The sequence below is a fragment of the Saccopteryx leptura genome, chromosome 3 (genome assembly GCF_036850995.1).
Source record: "Saccopteryx leptura isolate mSacLep1 chromosome 3, mSacLep1_pri_phased_curated, whole genome shotgun sequence".
NCBI lineage: Eukaryota > Metazoa > Chordata > Mammalia > Chiroptera > Emballonuridae > Saccopteryx > Saccopteryx leptura.
In genome coordinates, this window is record NC_089505.1 from 111524929 (window position 1) to 111551497 (window position 26569).

Sequence of the window (26569 nt, forward strand, 5' to 3'; positions counted from 1 at the left end):
GGAGGGAGGAGAGTGAGGTTGGGGTAATACTTTCCCCGGTTCCTCCCTGCTGGCTGACCAAAGGTCTGACTGAGTCTCTGTTGGTTGGCTGGCTTCAAGCCTCTCTCTCTGGGTCCACTGTCATCCCTCTCCTGCCCCTGCAGCCCTAGAGTGGTCACACAGTACCAGTTTCTCCCCCAAACAAGCCTGAGTGGACTGCACTGCCCCTATGGTTCCCCTAAGCCCGTGCCAACACACCTTGGTAAACAGACCCTTCAAAACTCTCCTTAAATTACCCAGTTTCAGTGTGCCATCTGTTTCCTGCTGAGACCCTAACTGATTCAGCAGGCAACATATTTTCCCACTCAAAAATCAGGACGCACTGTCTGACAAGTCCAAGCATGACTGCAGGGCCCAGGACCCAGGCCACACCAGCCCAGCCCAGCGTTACTGCTCTGTCCTGCACCCTGGGTCCTGGGCACTGGTGGAGAATTTGCCCACTGAGGACTTCCTCTGTCTTCGTCTTTCTGCCTCCTCCTGACAGCTCCTTCCCCTCACTGGCTGTACCAGCCCGTTGACTCTCCTGGAGCCCTGATTCCACACCCCCAACCCTGACCCCCTCACTATCTGCAGACACACCTACAGAGAAATTAGAGAATTTCGTTAGAAAGAGGCCATTAGTCAGGAGTGCTCCTTAATGCTGTGCCTGCCTCAGTTCATCTTCGGAGGATCGTATTTTCGGAATCTTTTTGTCCAAGACAATTATCCTCACCTTTGCCCTGTATCCTTTCCCGGTCAATTTCCCCGGGGACCCCACTATTTTAACTTCCTCTTTATTGACTTTCCCCCTTCAGTCCAAAATCATGCACAGATCTCTCCCTCCTCCACTCATTCTCCTCTCCTTACTAGGCAAATCCTTGTCGAGCCACGCACTCACGTTTTCTGTTTCTCCAGCTGTTCTGTCTGCACCCTTCCATGGCGGCTGCTCTAGCCAGGTCACCAATGACCCCCACGATAACAGTTCCAAAGGATCCCTCTCAGATTTGGTTCCCTGGACTGAAGGTCACCAAAAGCAAACCACCTCTCTCCTTTTCTGGGCCAGCATGGAGATGCTCTCCCCCTCCTGCCCAGCGTAAGGAGCTCCAGGCCTCGGGAGCTGGGAAGGGGAGCTGAGATGTGGTGAGGTCCTGACCCATCTGCCTGGGTCAGTCACAGTCAACGGGCCAGCTGGCAGACATCTCTGCCTGGAGCCCACCTTCATCCCGCCAGGCGTCTGGACATGATGCCAGCAGCTCCTTTCTGTTCTCTCTTCTCATTAGACAAGGTCCCCCTCCAGTGTCTGACAGGCCATGCATTTGATTGAATCAACCCCTTCCTCTCCATCCCAGATAACAGACCCTAGTTCTGGCCTCCTCCTCTCATCCCCGGCCTGTTAGTACAGACCCTTCCTAGCTCTCCTTGTCTCTCAACACTCCTTCCATCAGAGTTGGATGGAAAGAAATTGTCCTCTGCACACTCTGATCACAGCAGAGGACCATTTCTTGGTCACAGCAGCCAAAGAAATTGTCACAGCAGCCAAAGAAATTGTTCTCTGCACACTCTGATTCTGTTAGTACCTCTCTGCCTAAAACCTTTGGTGGGTCCGCATCACTGGCCGGTGCAAGGGCAACCATTTTTAGCCTGGCCGAGTGTGGTCCCAGGGACCTCCCATTTATCCTTCAAGATCCGTTCAAAGGTCTTCTCCCTAGGGCAGATGCCTTGACCCAGCATCTCCAGCAGAGTTCCCTAACTTCTGGTCAACTCCCGGAAATCCTTGGTGTTCATTGGCTCATAGCTGCATCACTCCCGGGAATCCTTGGCTTTCATTGGCTCATAGCTGCATCACTCCAATCTCTGCCTCTGTTATCACATGGCATTCTCCCTGTATGTCTCTTGTCTCTTCTCCTATTAGGACGCAAGTCCTATTGGATCAAGGGTCTACAGTAGTACTCCAGAATAACTGCATCTTAACTTACATCTGCAGAGAACTTATTTTGAAATCAGACCATATTCAAAGGTTCTGAGGAGTTAGGACTTCCACTTGTCTTTTTGGAGGACACAGTTCAACCCAATGATAGTTGGTGTGAGCAGTAGTAAGAAGGGAAAGGCTTGGAATTGAGGATATGGAAGAACACCAGACCAATCTGGGCCTGGGGCCAGGCCAAATCTGGCTTTTTGTTTTGAGGCCCTGAACCTGGAGAGGGGGTCACAGGACTTCTGGCTCAACCCCACCTAGTTGGGCTATAGGTAGGGTGACTCAGAAATGGGGCTGTCAAGCTTGAGGGCATCCTTGAGGCACAATTCTATGTTTCTGGCATATTTCCCTCACCTTATGGAGTGGAAAATTTAACATTTTTTGAAAACTTGGAAAGCTTAGGTTAAAAAAATAAAATAACCTAAACCTTTTATTTTTCTCTGTGGAGAAAAATAGGAATTTGAAAAAATCTGAAACATATGCAATCCTTATTTTTGCAGCATCCTTTTCATATCTAAAGTCACTCTCTTAATTTAGGAGTGCAAACTCAACTTTATGTAATGTGGTTTGCTCAATAAAATGATCATATTTGGCAAATTCAATCAAAAAACTATAGCTTGCTCAGACAATGATGGCAAATTTGCTAATTGAGTGATGTTTTTAATGTTTTAGACTTTGTGACAAATGGAAGTCTGTGCAGCTGAGCTCCAAGCAGGAGCTCCTCTGAGGTGGGCAGAAAAAGATAACAGTGTGATAGAAGGAAGGACTAACACATAACAACACAACACACATATGTGTTGTATATAATATAAATATATAGAACATCATCGCAATAACAGTCATATTAAACAACAACAACATCAACAGCAACCATGACTTACTAACTGTGTGCTATACTCTCTTGTTTCACTTAATCCTAGGAGACAGGGTTGTCCCACTATACAGGTGAAGAAACTGAGATTCAGCGAGATTAAGCCACTTGCACAGGGTTTTACAAACCAGTAACTGGTTGTAGTTCCAGATGCATTAGGAGTTGAACCTCAGTTCATTCACCAGTAAATACCTTCATCTGTTGTGACAGCAGAAAGCCCTCAGCACTGGCCAGACAGGAGTAGTGTCTGTTTCTTGGCTTTAGTGTTATCCACTAAATGAGGCAGATCTGGATGTCTCCTGCATTAGGAAGTAACCTGAGAACACAAGGAACACAAGGGTAACCTTGGGATCCTACAGGGGCTAGGGCAGGGACAAGGCAAGGGTCCTGGATCTTGGGGGGCAGTCTGAAAACACAAGACAAGAGCAGCCAGGCCTCAGGTGGTGAGCGAGGGCAGGTACTCGTGGGGGAGGCAGCTGGAAGGGGGTGCTCCTGGAGGAGATGGCACCCGGACCCTGCCTGTACACGCCAGAGATGGCGCTGGAGCGTATATACCAAGGTGAGCTGGGGAGGAGCTATTTTTGAAAGTCCACTCTGAGTTTAGGAGATGCCAACTTTCCATAGAGACAGAGTCTGGCACAGGGGAAGATGGAGGGCGGGGTTCTGGAGGAAGACAGACACAAAACCCAGAAAGGGAGCTAAGGCAAATCAGACAAAATCCCTGACGTTTTGCCCTTGGACACAGTCTCATTTCTGATCTGTCATTGTCAGCAGTTGCTGCTTCTGTACTTTTACTATTTCATTTTGTAGCATCTCCAGTGGCTTTTGAAGAGCCAGTCTCCCTGGGATCCCTGCCTCCTCTTTTCCTAGGTTTTCCTGCCCTCCCAACCTCACAGTGGCTGGCAGCACCGACTTATTTATGGGTCACCAAATCTTCCCCGGCCCCATGAATCCCCTTCCACTTCCCTTCCACCCTCCAACACCAGGTTCTCTGGGCCCCAGGCGGCCCTTCCTCCAGGAGGAGGAAGCTGGTTTCCTGGGCAACGACTGGTGGGGAATGGGGAAGAGGGGGAGAAGGCTGGTATTCCTGCTGGGGAGGGCTTAGAGGAAGCATATGCCATCCATGCTGCCCTGTGAATTATTCAGCGGCCGTGAGAACTGACTCACTCCCCAGTCTGCCAACGTCTTCCAAAACCTTCCTGCTGTTTCCTCTTTCACAAGCTCCCCTCTGCCTCTGTCTGGAGGGCCTACACCCCACTGTGGGCCTCTGTCCTCAGGATGCTCATTTCTGGGCATCTTTGAGTCTCTCCCTTCTTTATTATTATTTATTCTTTTTCTCTTGCTCCTCTGAGGCACTGTCTGGCTGCAGCCTCTCTACCCACTACTGTGCTAAATGCACAGACATGGAAACGGATACTCAGGTGGGTGAAATAACCTGTCCCAGATAATACATTTACGAGTGACAGAGTCAGAATTTAAACTTGGGTCTGGCTCCAGAACCTGTGTTCTTGGGTCTCCCAATGGCCCTTGGAAAGACGGAGAAGATTCTCTACAGAGTCTGCCCTGAGGCTGCCTCAGTAGCCCTATGGAGCAGGTGAGGCCAGTGCACTGGTTGTCCTTGTTACCTGAACGCAGAGCTGCCCACCCATGTACCCAGGTGTCTGGTCCCAGGGCCCCTCCTCTCACTAGGTCTGCTGCAGAATCAGGTTGGTTAGAGGCATCCAACCAGGAAGGCATTTCCAGGCACTCCTGAAACTTTGTTCTTTGCTGGATGGAGTTCAGCTGTGACTGGGATTAGATCTACTGCTAGATGGGGAAAGGTGTGGAGGCTGGGTGCTCCCAGCAGAGGGGTTAGCTTGCTCAGGTATGGCATTGGGTCTCTTTAACCTGATGGCTTCAAGCCTCGCCAGTCATCTATGTGCCAAGCCCAGTGCCTGTGCTCAATGATTGAGGTCAGGAGGAACTTGGTTTCCTCCACTTCCCAGCTCTCCCTGCCCTGTTCAGACCATTTCCCTCCGCCTCCTGGAGAGTTCCCCTGGCATAACTCTCCTCCTCCCTCTGGCTCCTCAGTGGTCCTGCTGCAGATGCAGTTTCCTTAGGCTGGCTCTGGGCTCTGACCTCCACCACCTTCCTTCCGCCTGGGCAGGGTCTCCCACTCTGGGCCCTGGGCCCAGGGAAGGGGGCTGTTCTAGGTTCTGGGTGGCTTCTTTGCTTCTGAGCTCTTCCAGTCACGGAGACCTTCCTGGCCTCTAAGAACTCCCCCTGTACAACATAAATCAGTCATCCCTGGTGATTGCCTTATGTCCCCTCTCTCCTGAATAAAACTTCCCATGCAGACTGATGCCTCTTTTCAGACACATCCCTCCTTGGAAACCTTTCGTGTCTTACGGTCATTGTGCTGCAATTCGGATAGCGGCCACTAGGGGAACTGTGGGGTCTGGGCTAAAGTCACCTTGAACAAAAGGCCTTACCATGGTTGTGGATAATTACCGACATTTAGTTTTCCCAAATCCACACACTGCAATTACAAAACAGAAACAAAAAGTGTACGTGTGTACGTGTGTAAAACATGTATGTGCGGTAGAATTTATTAAGAAACAAGACATAATTAATTTCTAAAGACTGCGTATAAAAACTGATAGCTAATTTAGAGCAAGATGGAGAAATAGCCAAACCTTTAGGTAAATCAGGCATCTTCATTAGCCCTTACCTGCTAATAATTAAGCATGATTTTATTTTGACTGCCTTTAACTTCTCTTGTTCTCCGGGCAATTTAATTTTGGTTTCTCTGAGGCTTTTCTGAGCCCCTGAGACCTCCGGTCAGCGAGAGGTGTTAAACCCTCATGCCTCTGCTTTGTGCAGTTTTAACTGCCCCATTGAAAGAGCCTTATCTATGATTGCTTTCTGCAAATCCCCGGAAAGGCCCCCGGCCCCCTTTGTCTGTGTTCACAGCCCTCGTCTTTCCCCTTCATAGTGAAAACCAGACGCTAGAGCAGGATCAGGCCGCACGTGTGCTGTGTTTTCCCGTGGCTGTCCTTTTTTCCAATTAAGAAAAGCGTTTCCTCACCCTGACCCCTTCTCTTGGCCAAACTTCTCAACCTCTGGAGATGGGTCTTGTCTAAAACCCCAGCCTGCGTCTCATGTTTGAGGTCCTCCATTAACCTCATGTCTTTGTAGCGTTTTGGCTCAAGTAACCTCTTCTCTGTGGACCACTGCTCTGTTATTACGGTTTAGAGAGAGGGCAATTCCAGAGATCTCAGACTTGGCTTTTGAAACATGATGAAACACTGTGTAATGACATTTATAAGTGAAAACGCACAGTTTCCTCAGAGGGAGCTGCTGGGACCACAGGGAGTTTCCTGATTTGGTGAAGGGTGTGCTCTAGTCCAGGGGCCTTGGCCACCAACAGCCACCCTCCCCCACTCCTTCCTGCCCCAGGGAAGAAACCATGGGAGCTGCTTTTATGGCTGTCTTCCCCAGACCCTGGCAACCTGTAAGTCCCAGGTCAGGAGGAGAGAGTAGGGAAGGAGCTAGGAGCAAGAACGGAGAGAAGGAGGGTGGAGACCCCAAGCTCATCTCCATTTCATTTAGTTCAGTATTTGCTAAGCACCTACCGAGTGCCAGGCTCAGTGCAAAGTGCTGATCACTAACAGCCATATGATTTGTGGGGCACAGTGCAAAATGAAAACATGGGGTCCCTTGTTCAAAAATTTATTAAAGATTTCAGGAGGGTGACAAAGAGCATTGAACCGAATGCGGATGAGAGGGGAGCTAGACACATCCTAAGGTGCCTGGGGGTCCCGAGGAATACAGTTGGAACAACTCCCAAAGGAGAGTCGGAGGCAAGGAACCCAGGGCTTGTGCTTTATACCTGGGGGATGATCCTGGCAAATTGGAGTGAGTGCAGGGACCCTGAGGCTGGGAAGGAGGAGAGGCCAAAGTCACAGGAAGATATCAAGGTTGCTTCTGGGGGCAACGGGAGCATGACCCCAGCAGACCTCCTGAGAACGCCCCAGAATCCTCCTCCTGAAAGACTAAGAGCTGAGGCACTGGCGCTGTCTCTACCACCTCCCACCCCCAGTGGTTGAAGGATGCCCCTGGGAACACAAATTTTCTTGAATTTCAAATTTCGAGCCCCTAGAATGTTTGAGAAGGTCCTGGGGCAGAAGCGGGGAGTGGCTGAAATACTGCTTTGGTGGGGCTTGTCAGAGCCAGGTGGATCCAAGCTGTGGAGAACTGTCCACGGAGGTGAGGCTGCAACCAGAAGTGGGCGGAGACTGGCTTGGGGTGGCAGTGGATAAAGCGGGCACCTGGGATGCTGAGGTCACCGGTTCGAGACCCTGGGCTTGCCTGGTCAAGGCACAAAGGAGAAGCAAGTTGATGCTTCCCGCTCCTCCCCCCCACCCCATCCTTTCTTTCTCTCTCTCCTCTTGCTAAAATCAATAAATAAAACCTTTCAAAAGAAGTGGGTGGAGAGGTGGTGACAGCACTGAGAGGCTTCTGCTGCAGACTTTTGAGCAGGGGAGGGACATGGTCAATCTGCATGTTGGAGACTCCTTTCCGGCTGCAGGTGAGGACTGGGCCAGAGGAACCCCAGGAACAGAGGCAGAAGCTGCCTTGTGTGAACCCCAGGCCCCTTGAAGGCCATATTCCTCCCCTCCTCGGCTCTAATAATTAGTTCCAGGTCCCCGTCCTCCCAGGGCTCAGTTATTTCCTCTGCTGCGGCAGCAATCAGGGGCCAGGCTGGGCTGATTAGATCTCGGGGGCCAGAGGTAGCGGCTGGGTTGTCGGAAGTCGCTGCCTAAGCAGCCCGGCGCCTTCCCATTTGTCACCCGCGTTAGCACTCACGTGACGATCTGTCCGGAGTTCAGGCAAACGGTCCCAGACAGCCAATGTGGATTTCTAATTTAGAATTTCCGTCCATTTACCAGGGAATCACCCCTAAAGAACACCATTTACGGAGCTGACAGAGGCCAAATTAGATTTCAGATTCCACTCCTGTGTGTCTGAGGCGAGGGCAATGAAATAACGGGAGGGAACCGCGAACACGCGTTTACAGGAGACGCTCGCTTGTCCTCTCTCCGGGTCTTAATTCTCTGCAACGGCCTCTGCCACCTGCTTGGTGACCTTTTTGGTTACTGTATCTCTCCGTGCCTCCCCCAGCCTGTATCTGTCACCCTGTGTCCCTTGGTCACCTCACCCCGCTCGCTCTCCTTGGTTTCTCATTGTCCCGTTTTCTTGTCCCTGACTCCTCCTCTGGGGCCTCACCACCTTCTCCGTCCACTTCTGGCGGCTGCCTTATTCAGCTGATGGGGGCCTCTGTCCCGTGTCATTGGAGGGCTGTGGCAGAGGTAATGCCGCATGTTCACCAAATCCTATTTTATTCTCTCCCTGGGAACATTTGGACGGCTCTGATTTTAAGTGAAGGCTGAAAAGATGAACAGGAGCCAGCCATGAAATGAATGGGGGAGGTGGGGGAGCGTATTCCAGGCCGAGGGAACAGTTGGCATAAGGGTTCGAAGAGGGAAGAGCTGGACCCGGGGACCAAAAGCATCTTGAGACGATGGGAGCTGGTAGACAGAATCAGTCGTCCCATTCCTCATCCCCCTCGTAGCTTTGTGATGCATCCACATACTTGCAGTGGCCTCATGGTGGCAGGAGCACATTTCTGTGTTGTTTTAATTCAGGGCATGATCATGTGACTTGCTTTGGTCAATGGGATGTTAGTAGACACGACCCCAGTAGAAGCTTGAATTGTACTTTGTGTGGTTGGGCTTGTGGTCTTGTACTCTGCTGTGCTAGGAGAAGGATATGCCCCAGAAGAATGAGAAACAGGGATAAGAGATGTGAACTTAAGTCAGGACCTAGAGCCAAGCTCAGCCAAGCTCAGACTAGATCAGCAAAACCCCATCTAACCCATAGACTTCTTTTTGGCCATTGAGTTTGGGGCTGGTTTGTTACACAGCATTATTGTGGTACTGATACACTGAAGCAGAGTGAGTGATGGGGGCAGTGGGTTGGGATGAGACTGGAGAGGTGGGCAGGGCCAGTTTATGTAGCATCTGTCAAGGCATGGTAGGGAGTTTGGATGGGAAGCCTTTAAGACCTTTTGCTTTATAGGTATAGGGCAGTGGTCAGCAAACTCATTAGTCAACAGAGCCAAATATCAATAGTACAACAACTGAAATTTTTTTTGAGAGCCAAATATTTTAAACTTAAACTATATAGGTAGGTACATTGTTGTTAACTTAATTAGGGTACTCCTAAGCTGGCCTTTGAGCCCACATTCAAGGGGCCAAAGAATCACATGTGGCTTGTGAGCTGCAGTTTGCTGACCACTGGTATAGGGTATAGATGGAGGCTATTGATCCCATTGTATAGATGGGAGAAAATCAGGCCCAGAGAATTTAAGCCAGTTGACCAACATCACAGAGAAAGTCTTTTAGAGCCACCATGGCTAAATTCCTTCCCTTTGGGTTAAGTCCAATATCCCAGTTTCACTGTGTGACTTCTCTGATCCTGTCTCCAAGCTATTTGGTGTTGACTAATTCTTCCTCTCTCCCTTCCCCCCACACTCCATATGGCCACAGGCCCTTTGCTCTTCTCTGTCCTCAGAGTCCTGTGTAGTCCACCAGCACTGCCCTACCTCCTCACTGGCCCAGACCTCTGGGCAGCCATTTTCTCCTGATCTCCCCACCTCTCTGGTCTCCTGGCTCCATGACATCACTAGCCAGCACAGTCCCGAGCCCTGAGCAGACTCCACACCTGTCTCCACTCCTATTCCTGGCTGCCAGTGCTGCTGAGGATAATTACAGGGTTTGGCTCACAGGTCAGTGAAAAGAGTACGGGGTTCGGCATCTAACCGACTCACATTCAAATCTCAGCTCTGCTGTTTAGCAGCTGAGTTGGGACAAGTTACTCAATTTCTCTTAGTCTTACTTTGTTTCTACACAGGGATAATGTGGTCTTCCTCCCTCACGGGATTCTTATGAGAATGAAATGACTTGCACAGAGGCACTCAAAAAATGGGGGTTACTGTGGTTGTGGGTAATGAGAACGGGTTGCAGCATCAGCTGGGCCCTCACTGCCCTGTGTCATCATATACCCAGGTCTGTCTGTCTGCCTGTTACCCACCCCCACCCCCAGCTGCTCACCAGCCTTTCCACCTCCCCCTTCCTCTCTCACTGTCATACTCTTCAAACAACATCAACTTGACCTGTCCTGTAGATCAAGGTCATCAGACATGGGCTCCCTCTACCTCCCCCCATTCCCCTCAGTCTTCTCACCCCACCATGTGCAGAGGGAAGGGTCCATCTCTTGGTCAGTCCGCTCTCTCCGTGAGTGCCTTGGGTCATAGTCCCTCCAACCAGCTCCAAGACCCGCCTCCATCACTTAGCTCTTTATGTTTTTAGTCATTTGTTTGTTCATTCCCTCAGCATCTCCCTCCTTTCTCCAGCTCTGGATGGACCCTCAGCCAGCACATTTGCTCAAGCTTTTCCCGCTGAAAAGCCGTCCAGGTGCTTCCTGAGCCATTGCGCCACTTCTCACCTTCCCTTTGCAGCAACGCTCTTAAAGGCTCAGTCACATCCCCTACTTCCTCACCTCCATACTCTCCTCACCTGCTCCCTTCTGGCTGCTGTGTCCGCTGAAACCACTCTTGCCAAAGCCACCAGTGACCCACTTACCAAGTCCAATGACACAGCTCAGTACTAATCTTACTAGATCACATGGCAGCATCTGACACTGTCAGCTCCTTTGCTTTCTGCAAATTTTCGCTTCCCCTGTTTTGCAACATCTACTTTTTACACACTCTCCCCTCCCCTTGTCAGCCCCTCTCTTTGGTCCCTGCAGCTCCCCTCAGGGGTCAGTCCTTGGCCCCCTTTTGTCTCCCTCCTTGGCAGTGGCATCTGACCGCACAACATTGACTACTACATGTATGACCTCTACACTGTCTTCCTAACCTACCTCCTCAGCCCCGACCTAGCTCCTGTGTCCCAGGCCCATCCAGCCAACTGCCCGCTGGGCACATCCTCTTGCCTTCTCCAAACCTACTCTGCCATCTGTGCTCTGGACACAGGTTAGTGGAGCATCCCTCAAACTCCCTGGGCCAGACATCCCATCTTATCTCCAATATGTAATCAATCAGTTGCCAAGTCCTGTCAAACTGACTTTCCTAGGGGACCAGCTGAGACCCTGGCTCTCCTCCTACCCACCATCTCCCAGGAACCTTCTCTGACCAGCTAGAGAGGTAGGCTCCCATCACATGCATTTATGCTTCTCAGTTCTTCTCCTGGGTAACACTTTATCACATGTGCAACTTAATAAATCATCGTCTTCTTAGTTGTTTAGTGTTGATCTGGCAGACTATGGGCAGGGGCTGTCTCTGTCGTGGTTGTTCCTGCATCCACAGTGCCTGACATGGTGACTGGTATGTGTCAGGGGCTCAATCATATGTGGAGGGTATGGGTAGCTATGGGGAGGGGCTCGACATTGGGGAAGGAGGGCAAATGCCCTGTATTTAGTGCCTACATAGAAAAGCACAAAGAAGAGCCAAGTGCAGACCCCTGAGCCCCTTTGCTCCTGCCCAAAGCCTCTGAAAAAAGCAACTGCTGAGCCTTTTGTTCTTTTGACAGGAGCCGAGGCAGGTACAAGCTCCTTAATCACCTCTCCACAAACACGGGGAAGCCTCATTAATCCCAGTGAAGGGATGATCTATTGTTTCTGGCTCAGGTCTCTGACAGACTGGCCTTCCTCTGCAGAGGCAGAAACCCCCACTGGAGGAGGGGGTCCTTCCCCTTCCCCCTCGCAGTTGACCCACAACTTGAAAGGGTACCCCTGGTGGGGCTCTTGGCTCAGCTGAGCCCGGGTTGAGCAGACCAGGACCAATTCTCCATGGACGGCCACTCCTCACCTGCTGACGGGCAACGTTGAAAGATGTGATACTCTATGGTGTTGCCAGGGAACTGAGCACTCACATGCACTGTTGGCAGAGGTGGGTGTGAGTATGTGTGTGTGCACATGTGTGTGTGTACAATCTGCTAGCATGAGTGTGTAAGTCCATCCACTCTGGAGCTAGACTGCTCCAACACTGGCACCTGACAGCTGTGTGAGCTTGGACAAGCCACTCACCGTCTCTGTGCCTTGTTTTCCTCATTTGTAAAGTAGGGATTATAGTAGTACCTCCTCATAGGTTATTATGGGAACGGGTGAGCTAGTGTAGGTAAAGGCTTGGTTTAGGTCTTTTTCTATTGAAACGGAAATATTAATACTTCAGAAACCTTACTTCTTCTCCCACCCCAAACCAGGGACCAGAGGGTTGCTATGGAAATTATGGGATGGAGAAGCAGAGCTTACACTGGCTCCTCTTTGGCCAGTGTTTTGGGGTCCCCTTAGGCTTGAGACTCAAACCTCCCCGCTTCTGCCTTCATGGCTGGAACTGGAGGCCAGGAATTCTGACTTCTTATCCTGGTTTTGCTTCTGACTTGTGTGAACCTGGCCAATTTGCTTTTCTTCTGGGCCTCAGTTTCTCCATTTGCACAATGAAGGAGTGGGTCTAGAAGAGAAGTGGGTTTTATTGCATACACCACTGGTGGTAGCTAGGGACTGAACTGAGGACCCCAGAGTTGTGTCCCGGGTCTGTAGGAAACGGTGTCTGTGGCTGATTAGTGATGATGGCAATGGGCACAGGGTGGAGGAGTGGAGCTCTGTGAGTCTTATTTTTACCATCCCTAAGCTGGTTTTTTGGATTCTAAAAGGTCCAACTTCTTTTCCTCGCTTTTTTCCCAAGTGAGTGGAGGGGAGATAGAGAGACAGACTCCCATATGCATCCTGATCAAAATCCTCCTGGCAACCCCCATCTGGGGCTGATGCTCTGCCCTTCTAGGGTCATGCTCACAACCAAGCTATTTTCAGCACCTGAGACCGAGGCTTCATGGAGCCATCCTCAGTGCCTGGGGCTGATGCACTCAAATTAATTGAGCCTTGGCTTTGGAAGGGGAAGAAAGAAAGAGAGAGAAAAGGGGGAGGGAAGGGATAAAGAAGCAGATGATCATTTTTTCTGTGTGCCCCGCCCAGGAATCAAGCCCAGGACGTCCATACATCAGGCCGATGCTCTATTGTACCATTGAGCCAACCAGCCAGGTCTGGGGTCTAGCTTCTTGATCTAAAGCTGTTTAGTGCTATGAGTGTCCCTAATTAGACTCATTAACAGTCTGGACATAATCTAGGCATTAGTCCCAGAAAGCCCCTGTCCTTATGCTTCAATATTATTCAGGTTTGATGGGGGAAGGGGTCTTCTAAGTTTTTTTTTAATTTAAAAAGTTTTTATTTTAGAGAGAGAAGGGGGTAGTGAGAGGTGGGAAGCACTAATTCGTAGTCATTACTTCTTGTATGTGCTTTGTCTGGGCAAACCCAGGGGGAAGAGGTCTTCTAAAGCTCTTTCCCATTTGCCCATAAATACAGCTGGTAGGGAAGAAATGCTTTGGCTCTAGGAAGTGGAACCCATGGGGGGCTGGGAAGCATGTGAGCAAGTGATGAGAAGCCTGGGAGGGGGTCAGGCTAGCGGGCATCATGGGATTCCATGGGGCAGGCAGGCCTGGGAGAGTTACATGGGGCCAGAGGGGAAGGCACTGACCGGTGTGCCTGGGGCTGGCTCTGCCCAGAGCAGGGCTAGTGGGGCTGGGACATTAGAGGCCTCTCTGGGAACTTCCTCCTCTAGACCCCCACTCAAGACCCTGGCGGTATTGGCCTCCTCTGAACAGAACTCACTACTGGCCATTGGAATTGGGCAGGAAGCCGAGGCCAAGAGGAATTGGCTGTGGTTGGGGCTGCAGCTTTGAGATGGGAAGCTCTGAGAGTTGAGGGGAATTTCTGGAGGTTCCGTGGAAGCCTGGGGTCATTGCAGGTCGCAAGATTTGGAGCAGGTGAAAGAAGAAGAGTGTGAGTAAGGGGCCTCGTTCCCAGTGGTGGTAGTTTTGTTGAATGACATCTGTCACAAGCCCTGGGGTTTCCCAGCCTGCAGGCAATTTTAGAATCGATAAAGTTCATAAGCACAGAGCTCATCAACATTTAAGCTCATCTAACCGTCTCTCTCTTTATAAATTCACTGAAAGTTAAAAGAATGAATTCCATTGTTCTTTAAATTTATTGTCTGCTAACTCAATCAAAATTCTTTTAGTAATTTAATTGTTTCTGAATTCAGGAACTCCTAACTCAACAAAAATGTCATAAAATGAAGTTGATCGTTTAAAAAACTTTATTCTGTAGCTACACCCACCAAGAATCTTTTCATATCTTTAGACAATGAACCATTTTCTGTACTTGGACCCTAAACATACAAGTACAGGACACAGTCTATAGAATTAAAGAGCTGCTGTCCAAATAGCTATAGTAGTCAGATAGAACTGGGTTCAAGTTTCTTTCCCTGGCCTCCCCTGCCACACACTGGTTGTGTGATCTTGGACAGCTATCTTTTTGTGGGTGTTTTATTTAGAAGATTTAATTTAATGGGGTGACATTGATTCATAAGAGTACATAGGTTTCATGTAAATATCTCTATAGCATTTGACCTGTTAATTGTGTTGTATGCCTATCAGCCAAAGTCAAATCCTTCTCTGTCACCGCATACCTGTCCCTCTTTACTCCCGTTCCCCAGCCCCTCTCCCACAACCTCCTCTCCCTGGTAACCACTTCACTTTTATCTATGTCCATGAATCTTAGTTTTATATCCCACCTATGTGTGAAATCATATAGTTCTTAGCTTTTCTGAGTTACTTATTTTACTCAGTATAATGTTCTTAAGGTCCATCCATGTTGTTGTAAATGGCAATATGTCATCATTTCTTATGGCTGAGTAGTATTCCATTGTATATACATACCACATCTTTATCTAATCCTCTACTGAAGGACACTTGGTTATTTCCATGTCTTGGCTCTTGTGAATAATGTTGCAATAAACATAGGGGTGTATGTGTCTTTATGTACCAATGTTTTCGAGTTTTTTGGGTAGATACCCAATAGAGGGATTGCTGGGTCATATGGTAGTTCTATTCTTAAATTTTTGAGGAACCACCACACTTTCTTCCATAATGGCTGTACCAGTTTACATTCCCACCAGCAGTGAATGAGGATTCCTTTTATTACCTGTCTTACTGATAATAGCTAGTCTAACAGATGTGAGGTGGTATCTCATTATAGTTTTGATTTGCATTTCTCTAATAGCTGGTGAAGATGAGCATTTTTTCATATATCTGTTGGTCATTTGTATGTATTCTTGGGAGAAGTGTCTGTTCAGGTCCTCTCCCCATATTTTAATTGGATTGTTTGCTTTTTTTGTGACAGAAACAAAGAGAGAGACAGAGAGAGGGACAGATAGGGATGGACAGATAGGAAGGGAGAAGCATTAGTTCTTTGTTGCAGTTCATTAGTTGTTCACTGATTGCTCTCTCATATGTGCCTTGACCAGGGGCTATAGCACAGTGAGTGACCCTTTGCTCAAACCAGCAACCTTTGGCTCAAGCCAGTGACCTTGGGCTTCAAGCCAGCAACCTTTGGGCTCAAGCCAGCGACCATGAGGTCATGTCTATGATCCTATGCTCAAGTCAGAGACCCTGTGCTCAAGCTGGTGAACCTGCACTCAAGCTAGCAACCTTGGGGTTTCGAACCTGGGTCCTCTGCAACCCAGTCCATTGCTCTATCCACCGCACCACTGCCTGGTCAGGCTGGATTATTTGCTTGTTTGTTGCTGAGCTTTGTGAGTTCTTTATTTATTTTGGATATTAACCCCTTATCAGAGTTGTTGCTTGCAAATATCATCTTCGGGTAAATATCTTAAGCTCCTTTCACCTCAGTTTCCTTATCCATAAAATGGGTATGGGTATAGTAATACCTACATTGCAGGGCTGTTGTATGATTTAGTGAGATAACTGTATGGGAAGTATGCAGCAGAAAAGAGCCCGACACATAGAAAGTGCATAACAAATGGTAGCTATTATTTTATTATTGGAGTAAATGCAAATTCATAGTTATACTTAGTCATGGTAAAGCATGAGTTCAGTAATAAATGCAGTAACACCTAAATGCAATAATATTAATGCAGTAACACATAGATATAGTAATACAATTAGAGCCCTACACATAGAAGTCAGTTACACAGATAGAGTAAAATACAGATGTAGTAATGCAATTGCAGTAACACCCAGCCACAGTTACATATACACATAATAACTTGTAGCTAAACTAAGGTAGGTAACAAATAAGGTATCAGAGCTACATTATCAAGATGCAGTATCACACAACATAGTCATAGTAATATATATGTCATAGTAATATATAGACACATTAAGTTAGATACAGTAAAAATAGATACCATAAGTCACAACTAAGTGACATTCCTGTGAGGGATAGATAACTACAGTAATACATAGATCCTATAATATGGTTACGATTTCTTATAGGAATTGTAGCATGTAAGTACAATAACATGTAAATAGAGTAATACACAGTTACAGACCCACAGGAATACTGGTGTAGACAGGCAACGTTGCATCCAGCATTCTCTCTGCGGTTGGAGTTCTTACCCTGTTTAAGTCATAGATTTTCTAAGAAGCCTATCAAATCTCCAGATATACTTAGGAAAAAACAAATAAACAAACCAAACCTCCCCAAATGCTTTCATAAGCAGCAAAATTCTGTACTATGTAGCCCTGGCTCTAGTCTGATATTTAATGTTTAGCTGTCCCAGATTCAAATACTTGAGAATCAGAGCAAGGAGAAATAATCTCTCAAGAGATCAGCCTTCCATCCACAGACAGGCATAATCCAGGCTGGTGCTTCAGTCTTCTTCCTGCTTACCGGACTCTGATTTGATTTGGCATTTAGGTGACCCAGACTTCCATCCTGCTGGAGCAAACAGAGAACTCTCTCTCTTTCTCTCTGATCATGGTTTTGAAGTATAGCTACTCTTGTTTGCTAATCTTACCTCTGCTGAGGAGCTAAGCTGTCTGAGCAGAAGTCTCTTTGACCAGTGTCTGTAAATCTCAAAAGGTCAGTTTCACATAGTCCATGTATAGGCTGGTTGATTCTTTTTTTTAAATTTATTTATTTATTTTTTATTAATTTTAATGGGGTGGCATTGATAAATCAGGGTACGTATGTTCAGAAAAAACTTCTCCAGATTATTTTGACATTTGATTATGTTGCATACCCCTCACCCAAAGTCAAATTATCTGCCGTCACCTTCTATCTGGTTTTCTTTGTGCCCCTCCCCTCCCCCCACCCCTCCCTCTCCTTCCTTGTAAAACTCAACACCAGGAAGACAAACAATCCAATCAAAAAATGGGCAAAAGAAATGAATAGACACTTCTCCAAAGAGGACATACAGATGGCCAATAGGCATATGAAAAAATGCTCAACATCACTAATCATTAGAGAAATGCAAATTAAAACCACAATGAGATATCACCTCACACCAGTCAGAATGGTGCTCATCAACAAAACAACACAGAATAAGTGCTGGCGAGGATGTGGAGAAAAGGGAACCCTCCTGCACTGCTGGTGGGAATGTAGACTGGTGCAGCCACTGTGGAAAACAGTATGGAGATTCCTCAAGAAATTAAAAATTGAACTGCCTTTTGACCCAGCTTTTAGGAATATACCCTAAGAACACCATAGCACTGTTCCAAAAGGAGAAATGCACCCCCATGTTTATGGCAGCATTGTTCACAATAGTGAAGATCTGGAAACAGCCCAAGTGTCCGTCAGTGGATGAGTAGATTAAAAAGCTTTGGTACATATATACTATGGAATACTACTCAGCCATAAGAAATGATGACATTGGATCATTTACAATAACATGGAGGGACCTTGATAACATTATACGGAGTGAAATAAGTAAGTCAGAAAAAACTAAGAACTATATGAACCCATACATAGATGGGACATAAAAATGAGACTCAGAGACATGGACAAGAATGTGATGGTAACAGGGGGTGGGGGAAGGAAGGAGTGGTTGATTCTTCTGTATGGGGATGCTGCCAGCTCCTGCAGCCTGGCTGTGCTTGGGGCAACAGGGGAAGAGGAATAAATTTAGGGACAGATGTTGTCCACTGGAGCCTAACTGGCAACTTCTTCCTAATCACAGTACCCTGGACGAGTTTGGGGACTCAAGTCCTGACTTGCTGTATCAGTTAGCTATTGCTGCATAACAAAATATTTCATAGCTTTGTTTAAAGTAACGCACATTTATTATTGCTCACAAGTTTACAGGTCAAGTGGATGGTTCTCATCTGAGCCAGGCCTGACTGGTTTTAGCTGAACACACTCATGCATTTGTGGCCAACTGGCTGGTCTGGATGGCTTTAGTGGGAGGAATTGGCCCAAATGGGTGCTTTTAGCATGTATCTCTCAAATTTCTCCAGCAGGCTTGATCACATAGCAGCATCAGAATTGTGAGAGGAATGGCAAGGTGGAGGGAGAGGAGAGAAGAGGAAAGGAGAGAGAGGGAGGGAGGGAGAGAGAGAGAGATGTAAGCCTCTTGGGGCCTAAGCTTAAAGCTGTTAACACTATCCTTTCTGCTATATTCTATTGGCCAAAGCAAGTCAAGGCCAAATCACTTTCCAGAAGTGAGAAAATACACTCCACTTCTTGATGGAGGGAGCTGCAAGGTTATATTGCAAGGGTATTGGTACAGAGAGGAGCCCAGGATGGAGGACCTTTTGTAATCATTCAACCACACTCACTTTTCAGGGCTTATTGTTGGGGCCTGTCAAACTCTCCTTGGGATCCTTGAGCGGAGCCACCTTCATTTTGGGGGAGATTTTCAACTCTGCATACTTGATGGCTGGCTTCATGTGGGCAGCAGGGCATGTTGCCTGGCCCCTAATCCTCATCATCTTCTCCTTCCCTTGGCTGATTAGCCTGGGTTACCCCACTCTCACCCACAGTGGTATCTCTATTGGCTTCTAGTGACTCGTGCCTTGTAGGTGTTTCCCCAGACAATGAGCTGGGCCACATTTCTCTACTGGGAAATTGAAATCAGACCTTGAGGTCATGGAGCAGTTAATGGTGAGGGAAACTGCAGGGTTGTGAGTTAGAACCAGGGCTGGGGAGGAGAGCAGAGAGTCTCAGAGAAGCAGAGAGGAGAGAGGACACCTGAGCCCAGAAAAGAGGTGAGGGGAAAGTGGCCTGGTCCCTGTGCTCTCCTATTTCCATAAAACCTGGGTTGAATTTTGTTTTCTGTTTTTGAATCCCATGAAACCTCTGCTTCCTTATAATGTACTTTTCATTTTTGCTTGAGAAAGCTTGATGAAGGTTCTATTCCTTGCAACCCAACACTACTGATTGTAGGACTCCTGTTGGGAATGACAGCAAGCCAGACAGCTCAAATCCCATGGCAAAGTGCCAACTTTGAGACCATCTGACTGAGACAAATCTATCTCTTGCTTGTGGGCATCCTACAGATGCCAGAGCATCTGCCCTCCCGGGCCTCAGCCTTGAACAAACTAGCTCTCTTTGCCTAGCTTCTTCCCCAAATCAAGAAGACAGCTGATATTTGAGAGAGAGAATAAGAGGATCACTGACATTAGTTTCTGAACATGCTGGAAGTTCTACTTTAAGGAGAAGGCCAAAAACCTTGTCACCACAAGGATGATTTACCTGAACTAGGTTGGGATGATCTGCCTTTTACTTTTATATAGGACTGATTGGGAAACAGACACCTGAAATAAAGTTCTACAGCTTCTTTTAAACTGTCACTGAAAGTATTATCTAGTAAATATCCTCATAAAGTCCTATGTGATAAATCCCTTTAAGAATTCACTGATGGATAAAAGTTATGGAGAACATTTTCTGAGACTTCTTAAACCCAATATTTTCTCTCTTTGCTGTGGTTGCCAGGAAGCTCACACTCAAATTCAACTTTCAATCATGTGCAGGCAGTTCTCAATGGTTTTCTATGTCTCTCTGAAAACATCCTTTGGCTGTGGGAACATGCTTTGTAACCTTCAATGAATGAAAGATAAGAGTTGGTGGATTAGAAGCTAACATACATAGAGTAACAACTATATACATTATATAACCAACTATATGTGTTACATAATCAACTACAGTATATATGCATTTACTATTGCTGTTATAGTGCATTACTACAAACTTAACAGTTTAAACCAATGCAAATTTATTATTTTACCATTCTGGAGGTCAGGAATCTGAATGGTTATTAAGGATTAAAATGAAGGTATTGGTAGAGCCATGTTCCTTCTGGAGGTTCTATGGAGAATCTGTGTACTCACCTTTTCCATCTTCTAGAAACTACTTGTTTTCCTTGGCTTATGGCCCTTCTTCCATCCTCAAACCAGCAGGATAATACCTTCTAATCTCTTTCTATAACTTTCCTGTATCTTTCTTATAAGCACACTGTGATTATTTTGGACCCACCAAGATAACCCAGGATATTTCCTCCTCTCAAGATCACTAATTATATCAGCAAAGCCCCTTTTGCTACATAAGGTACCATGTGTACATGTTCTGAGGATTAGGATGTGGACATCACTGGGGGGCCATTATCAGCATATTTTTATCAGCTTTCCTTCCCCAATGAAAGGAGAATTCTGAAGTATGTTTGATAGCCTCACAGAGGATCCCCCAGGATGATTGACCCCAGCCTCATAGAGGATCCCCCAGGATGATTGACCCCAGCCTCATAGAGGATCCCCCAGGATGATTGACACCAGCCTCACAGAGGATCCCCCAGGATGATTGACCCCAGCCTCATAGAGGATCCCCCAGAATGATTGACCCCAGTTGCTCACAACAGTAACCCACTCATGGATACATCTTTATTGATTCTCTTCCCTTCTTGAGTTTCCCCTTGCTTGCATGCTCCCTGGGATCACCTCTCAAATAAACTCCTTGCACTCAAAGCCTTGGCTCCAGGTCTGTTTTGGAAGAAAACCCAACGGAAACAAGACCCATACCCGCCTAGATTTACTTGTATAATTACTTCATTCTCCTTCTTTGCAGTCCCCTGAAATGTCTATTTTTAACAATTGTATTATTTAACAGATGTATAATGTAGACAAAAAAATGAGCTTTGGAGCTTGAAAGGCATGAGTTCAAGTGCTAACTCAATTTCCTATGAATTGTGTTTTGAAGTATTATGAGTCTCCGAAGTATCTTCTGAATCATTCAAAGTACATTCCCCCACCACCTTTCCCCAGTTAGTGTACTATTAGAGCAAAGTTCATTTCATGCTACTCTGCTTTCTTTACAATTATTAATCCATGTATATAGGCTCTAGCGTGCAGGATATTTGCTTCAATAGAGCATTTATTTCATGATCAGATGGGATACTAGAGATTTACCAGTGTGTGTGTGTATTTTGTTTAATGAGAACCTCTAGTTTTGCATTATTGAAGGCCATGTTTACCCATATTTAAAATTATCAGAGCATCTGTGCATAAATAAGCCTCTGAAACACTTACTGAGGAGGATGGGGCCTTCATGGCATGCTGACTGGGGGTAGGGGTGTGGGTGGAAATCTGATGTTTTAGAGTTGCATGCCTGTCAACCACCGGGCTCTGTAGACCCTGTCCATGGTCTTGATACGGCCTTAGAACCAAGGAACAGCTGCCTCCAAAGTGGGAGTTTCAAGATAATTCTTGAAAAGGAAGAAGAAAAAAAATATTAGAACTGCAATTTATGTTGACTTATTTAAGAACAAGAGCCAAGTTCATCTTTACTAATGGTTAATATATAGATTGACACTGGTGTCCTGCCTTATGCCCACAAGTTGTGGGGTGTGGAGAGGGCACAGTCCATTGAGGAAGGAGCGGAGTCCCACAGCCAAGGGGTTAAAGGTGGTGCCTGGCCTCATTTGTCACTTCTGGCTATATATTTCCAGTTTCTGTGTGGCCAGTTAAGAGATTTATATATTATGCCATTGACTTTGCTTGTAAGTAAACTTTTAATTGAAGTATAATTTATATACAAAGAAGTTTACAAGTGAGAAGGATACACATCAGTGGACTATGATGAAGTAAGCATGTCCCCATAGCCAGAATCCAGATTAGGGGAGATGAAAAGGCCAGCACTCCAGGGGCCTTTGTACTTCCGTCTAGTCACCACCTTCGGTAGCCCTTATCCTGACTTTTAGCATTGCATATTACTTTGACATGTTTTTGAGATTTGTATGCATAAAGTAATATATTTGAATTCCTTTATCCAGCATCACTCGTGAGGTTTCTTCATGACATGTTGTTGTTGGAGTCCATTTATTCTCACTGTGTGTAAACTTCCACTGCATGCACATATCCAGTCTCCTGTTAGTAGACATTTTGGGGGCTTCCAGTTCTTGGATATAACAAGCAGTGCCACTAAGAATGTTTTGTATATGTCCTTTTATGAGAGAATTCAATTTTAACTAAAGTCATCCTCACAAAATGAGCATGTAGCTTTAAATGTTTTTTGCAAAGATACCATGGATTGGAGGTAATATGTAAAAATGAAAACACAAGGAAGTAGCTAAAAAGTGGAAAGGCTGCTATTTCTACTTGAGAAAGAAAGTTTTGAGTCATTGATAATTTAATCAGATCCAATAAGAAATTTGACAAAAAAGAAGGAAAAGTTTAGGAAGAGTTTTCTATGTGGACTTACACACATGGCCATTCATGATAAACCTTGAGATATTGGTTAATGAGAGTGGGAAGTATCTGCAATAAGCAACTGTGGATATATTGGTGAAAAGCACCAGATAGTTGTGATTCTCTTCTTGGGCACACAACTTCCTGGCTTGGTGGGAGCTGTGTGGCTGTGTGGCTTGTTCTGGCCATTGAAATGTGAACAGAGGTGATGAATGTCACTTCCAGGCAGAAGCCGTTAGAGTCAGTGGGCAATTCATTACGCTCTCTTATTCTTTTGCCACAAGGGCTGGGAATGTTCTGAAAAGAAGCTATTTGGTCAGTCTGGGTCCCAGAGTGAGGACACTGTGGCTCGGAGCCCTGGTTGATCACTGATGTGCCTGTGGCAGGCAATAAACCTGTATTGCTTTCAGCTACAGACATTGAAGCACTTGTTACCATAGCTTAGCCTTGCCTCTCCTTACTGATACAGTAACAGCCTTGAAAACAAAGACCCAGAACACAAAGAAAACTTGTGATTCTTTTCAGAGATGTCTAAAAGTTATGTGATGCACCCTCTGGTTCTTTATATAAGTTCTGATACTTTGTGACAAGTATTTAGATGCCTCTTCTGAGATTTTCTTACCAGTGAATGTTAAAAAGCCACAAACCCTCAAGAAAACACTTATTCTTCCACCCTCAGGCAAAATGGATGAAATAACCCACAGGAAACCAGCCTTGGACAAACTAAAATGCATCGCTTTGTCAGTGAGCATGGTCAGAAGAGGCAGAGTACTGCTGAAGATGTGGAAGAATAAGCATCAGAACAAATCACACAGAGTGGGAGATTGGCTCTGTGATTAGGTGAAAGTACAGGTGCTCCTAACATGTCTCAGTTTATAGTATGTGCTAGATTTGGGTTTCAATAATGAAATACACAAAGAATTACTTTTTTTTATGAGATGTACCGGAGAAGATATAGTTTCAATATCCAATGACTTATTTAATAAAAAGAATGTTTTATGGGAAAACGGTATGAAAATAACCACTGATAGAGTGGATACTTTAAGTGCAATACATGAAGGATTTCAGGCTGAAGTTAAAGAGATCACTCCAAACATGAAATTTACTCAAAGACTAGCTGCTGAAGCAAAGAAATCGGGGCCAGACGTGCACAAGATGATGCAGGATGTCGTCGATGTGGTTTATATGATAAAAATAAGGCTTTTAATACAGAGTAGAATCCTTACAGTATTTTGCAACAAGGATAGAGAGCCAGCTTATTTTGTAATAAGATAGAGGTTTGATGATTATCATGTGGCGAAGTACTTTAGAGAGGTGTGGGGACTCGAAGATGAGTTATGCATGTTTCTTTTACAAAAAAGAGAAGTTTTGAAACTTGCCGACTATTTCTATAATGACAACTGGCTGCCAATATAGTATACTATATCACCAACATTTAAAAAAAATAAATTTTAAATAATTTTTGATTTACAGAGGCATTGCAGAGACCCTGCAGAACTCCGGTGTACTCTTTCCCAGTTCCCCATAATGTAACTTCATACATGACCAAGATACATTTGTCAAAACTTCAGTCTCTATTTGAATATCACCAGTTTTTCCACTGATGTCCTTTTTTGGTCCAGACTCCAATTCAGGATCTCACATTACAGTTAGGCTACAGATATTTTCTGAACACACACACACACACACACACACACACACACACACACACACACTGTCCCTCCAAGGTATATTTGATATTATTTGATATATAAACAATAATTGAAGGATAAATTGCTATTTGAAAGAAACCAGTATTATGGAGAGATAAGTTTATTTTATTATTTTTTAAATGAGAGGAGGGGAGATAATGAGATAGACTCCTGCATATGCCCTGACCTGGATCCACCCAGCAACCCTGTCTTGGGCTGATGCTCAAATCAACTGAGCTATTTTTAGTGCCTGAGACTGATGTGTTGGGACCAACCAAGCCATCTTCAGCCCCTGGAGCTGACACTCGAACCAATCAAGCCACTGGCTGAGGGAAGGGAAGAGGGAATAAAGGGGGAGAAACAGGAGAAGATAAGCAGATGGTCGCTTCTCTGGTGTGCCCTTACCAGGAATCAAACCCAGGACATCCATATGTCAGGCCAATGCTCTATCCACTGGGCCAACTGGCTAGGGCTGGAGAGAGCATTTTAAAAACAGTTAGAAATGTTTCCACTGTTTCATGATTTTTGTAATAGAAAGTGATGTGCCCTTACCAGCTGTAACAATTTGTGTGTATGTAAACTTTAAAAACTTGGAAACAAGCACTTTTTAACCTGTTTAAACAATTTTTTTCAAAGTGTTTCAGAACCTGTTTGCTAAAAATATAAAAATGCAACACCTTTTGATTAGTTTGCAAGAACCCCTGATTGACATCAGGGAAGATGCAAATTTACTTGCTGAATTTCAACAAAAAACTTTGCATAATTGGTGGATGGGAATGAAAAATAACTGTGGAGGTTTAGTAAGCTCAGTCAGCCTGGCTGTTTTCCCATTTGGATCAATGCATCGTTGCATGGTATCTCCCCCCACCCCCAGCCACCCGGCTAGAACAGCCATTGAAACCAAGTATCAAAATAATTTGAATTAAGAACCATACCTTTGAGCCGCTGTATCATAAAGCTTTGCTTTTTAAAAATAAAACATTTTTGATCACATGGATCTCATTAAAATTTTTAGTGAGTGCAAAAATACTTTGTACCATTAATATGATCAAATCAAATAATTCAAACTATTTTATCTTTATCTTATCATTTTTAATCTGGATAACTTAGAAATTCTGTCTTACAATGCAAGTACAATATTAGTGCAGGAGTCTACTCTATACATAAACATGTTGAGTGCCGACCTGTGCTCATTTCAATAGAACCGGAAGGGTGGCTGGATGGTGACACCTGTGGAGCTGGTGCCTGGTGGATGCAGAGGAGGAGCTGCTCTGTGGAGGCTTGGAGGGCGGCCTGGACAGAAGGCATCAGAGCCACCAGGCTTCCAATGCCCGAGCCAGACTACAAGCTCTGTGCCAAGAAGGCAGCAGAGGTCCAATTCCATTCCAGGATCAGGGAAAGGAGAGGAGTCTAGAGTTAGCCTGTTGCCCTAAAACTGGCAATCTTGGTGTCTAAAAAAGTCCCTTGGGCACTCATGTGCTTACCAAATGGCAGCCCTCTCTAACCCCACCTCTTTTTTTTTTCTTCTAAGTGAGAGGAAGGGAGATAGTGAGGCAGACTCCCATGTGTACCCTGACCGGGATCCACCCAGCAACCCCATCTGGGGCTGATGCTCTAGTACTGAGCTATTTTTAGTTCCTGAGGCTGATGCGCTCCAATGGAACTATCCTCAGTGCCTGGGGCCACACTTGAACCAGTTGAGCCACTGGCCGCAGGAGGGAAAGGAAGAGAGAAGGGGATGGGCATGGGCGGGGGGTGGGGGGGGGGGAAGGGAGAGAAGCAGATGGTTGCTTTTCCTGTGTGCCCGGACCAGGAATTGAACCAGGGACGCCCATACACTGAGCTGACCCTCTATCCACTGAGCCACCAGTCTAGGGCCTCCGACCTCACCTCTTATACACAGTCTGGGTAGGGGTTCCCTGCTGATTTTGGCGACAGAACCCAGTGTCTGCTCTGCATCCTGGAACTCAGGCTACTTGTCTCTGTCTTGACTGTGCCCACCCCGATTTCTTCTTGCATGGCAGTTCACGTTGTCTGCAGGGCATTCTGTCCTTTGGGGCCACGTCTTGCTCCCCTTTGCCTGGCATCCTGCCACTGTAGTGAGTTGAGTGGTGTGCCTTAAGAAGAGATGTCTACATCCTAACCCCCCAGAACTTGTGACTGTGATCTTATTTGGAAAAGGAGTGACTGTGATCTTATTTGGGAAAAGGGTCTTTGCAGATGTAATTAAGAATCTTGAGAGCAAATCATCGTGGATTGCTGCGGCAGATCCTAAATCCAATGACAAGGGTCCTTATAAGAGACAGAAGAGGAGAAGACATATTACCTGGAGGAGAAGAGAAGGCCATGTGAAATGGAGGCAGAGATTTGAAGTGAT

The 26569-nt window shown here is 46.1% G+C and overlaps 1 long non-coding RNA gene across 1 annotated transcript in view; it reads left to right on the forward strand.

Annotated features, from left to right (window-relative positions):
* The first annotated feature begins 11613 nt into the window (after positions 1–11613).
* LOC136397603 (uncharacterized) overlaps positions 11614–26569 on the forward strand; it is a 32327-nt gene continuing 17371 nt past the window's right edge. Inside the window, exon 1 of the long non-coding RNA XR_010749885.1 lies at positions 11614–11856. This is a non-coding gene — a long non-coding RNA (uncharacterized lncRNA). The remainder of the gene's footprint in view (positions 11857–26569) is intronic.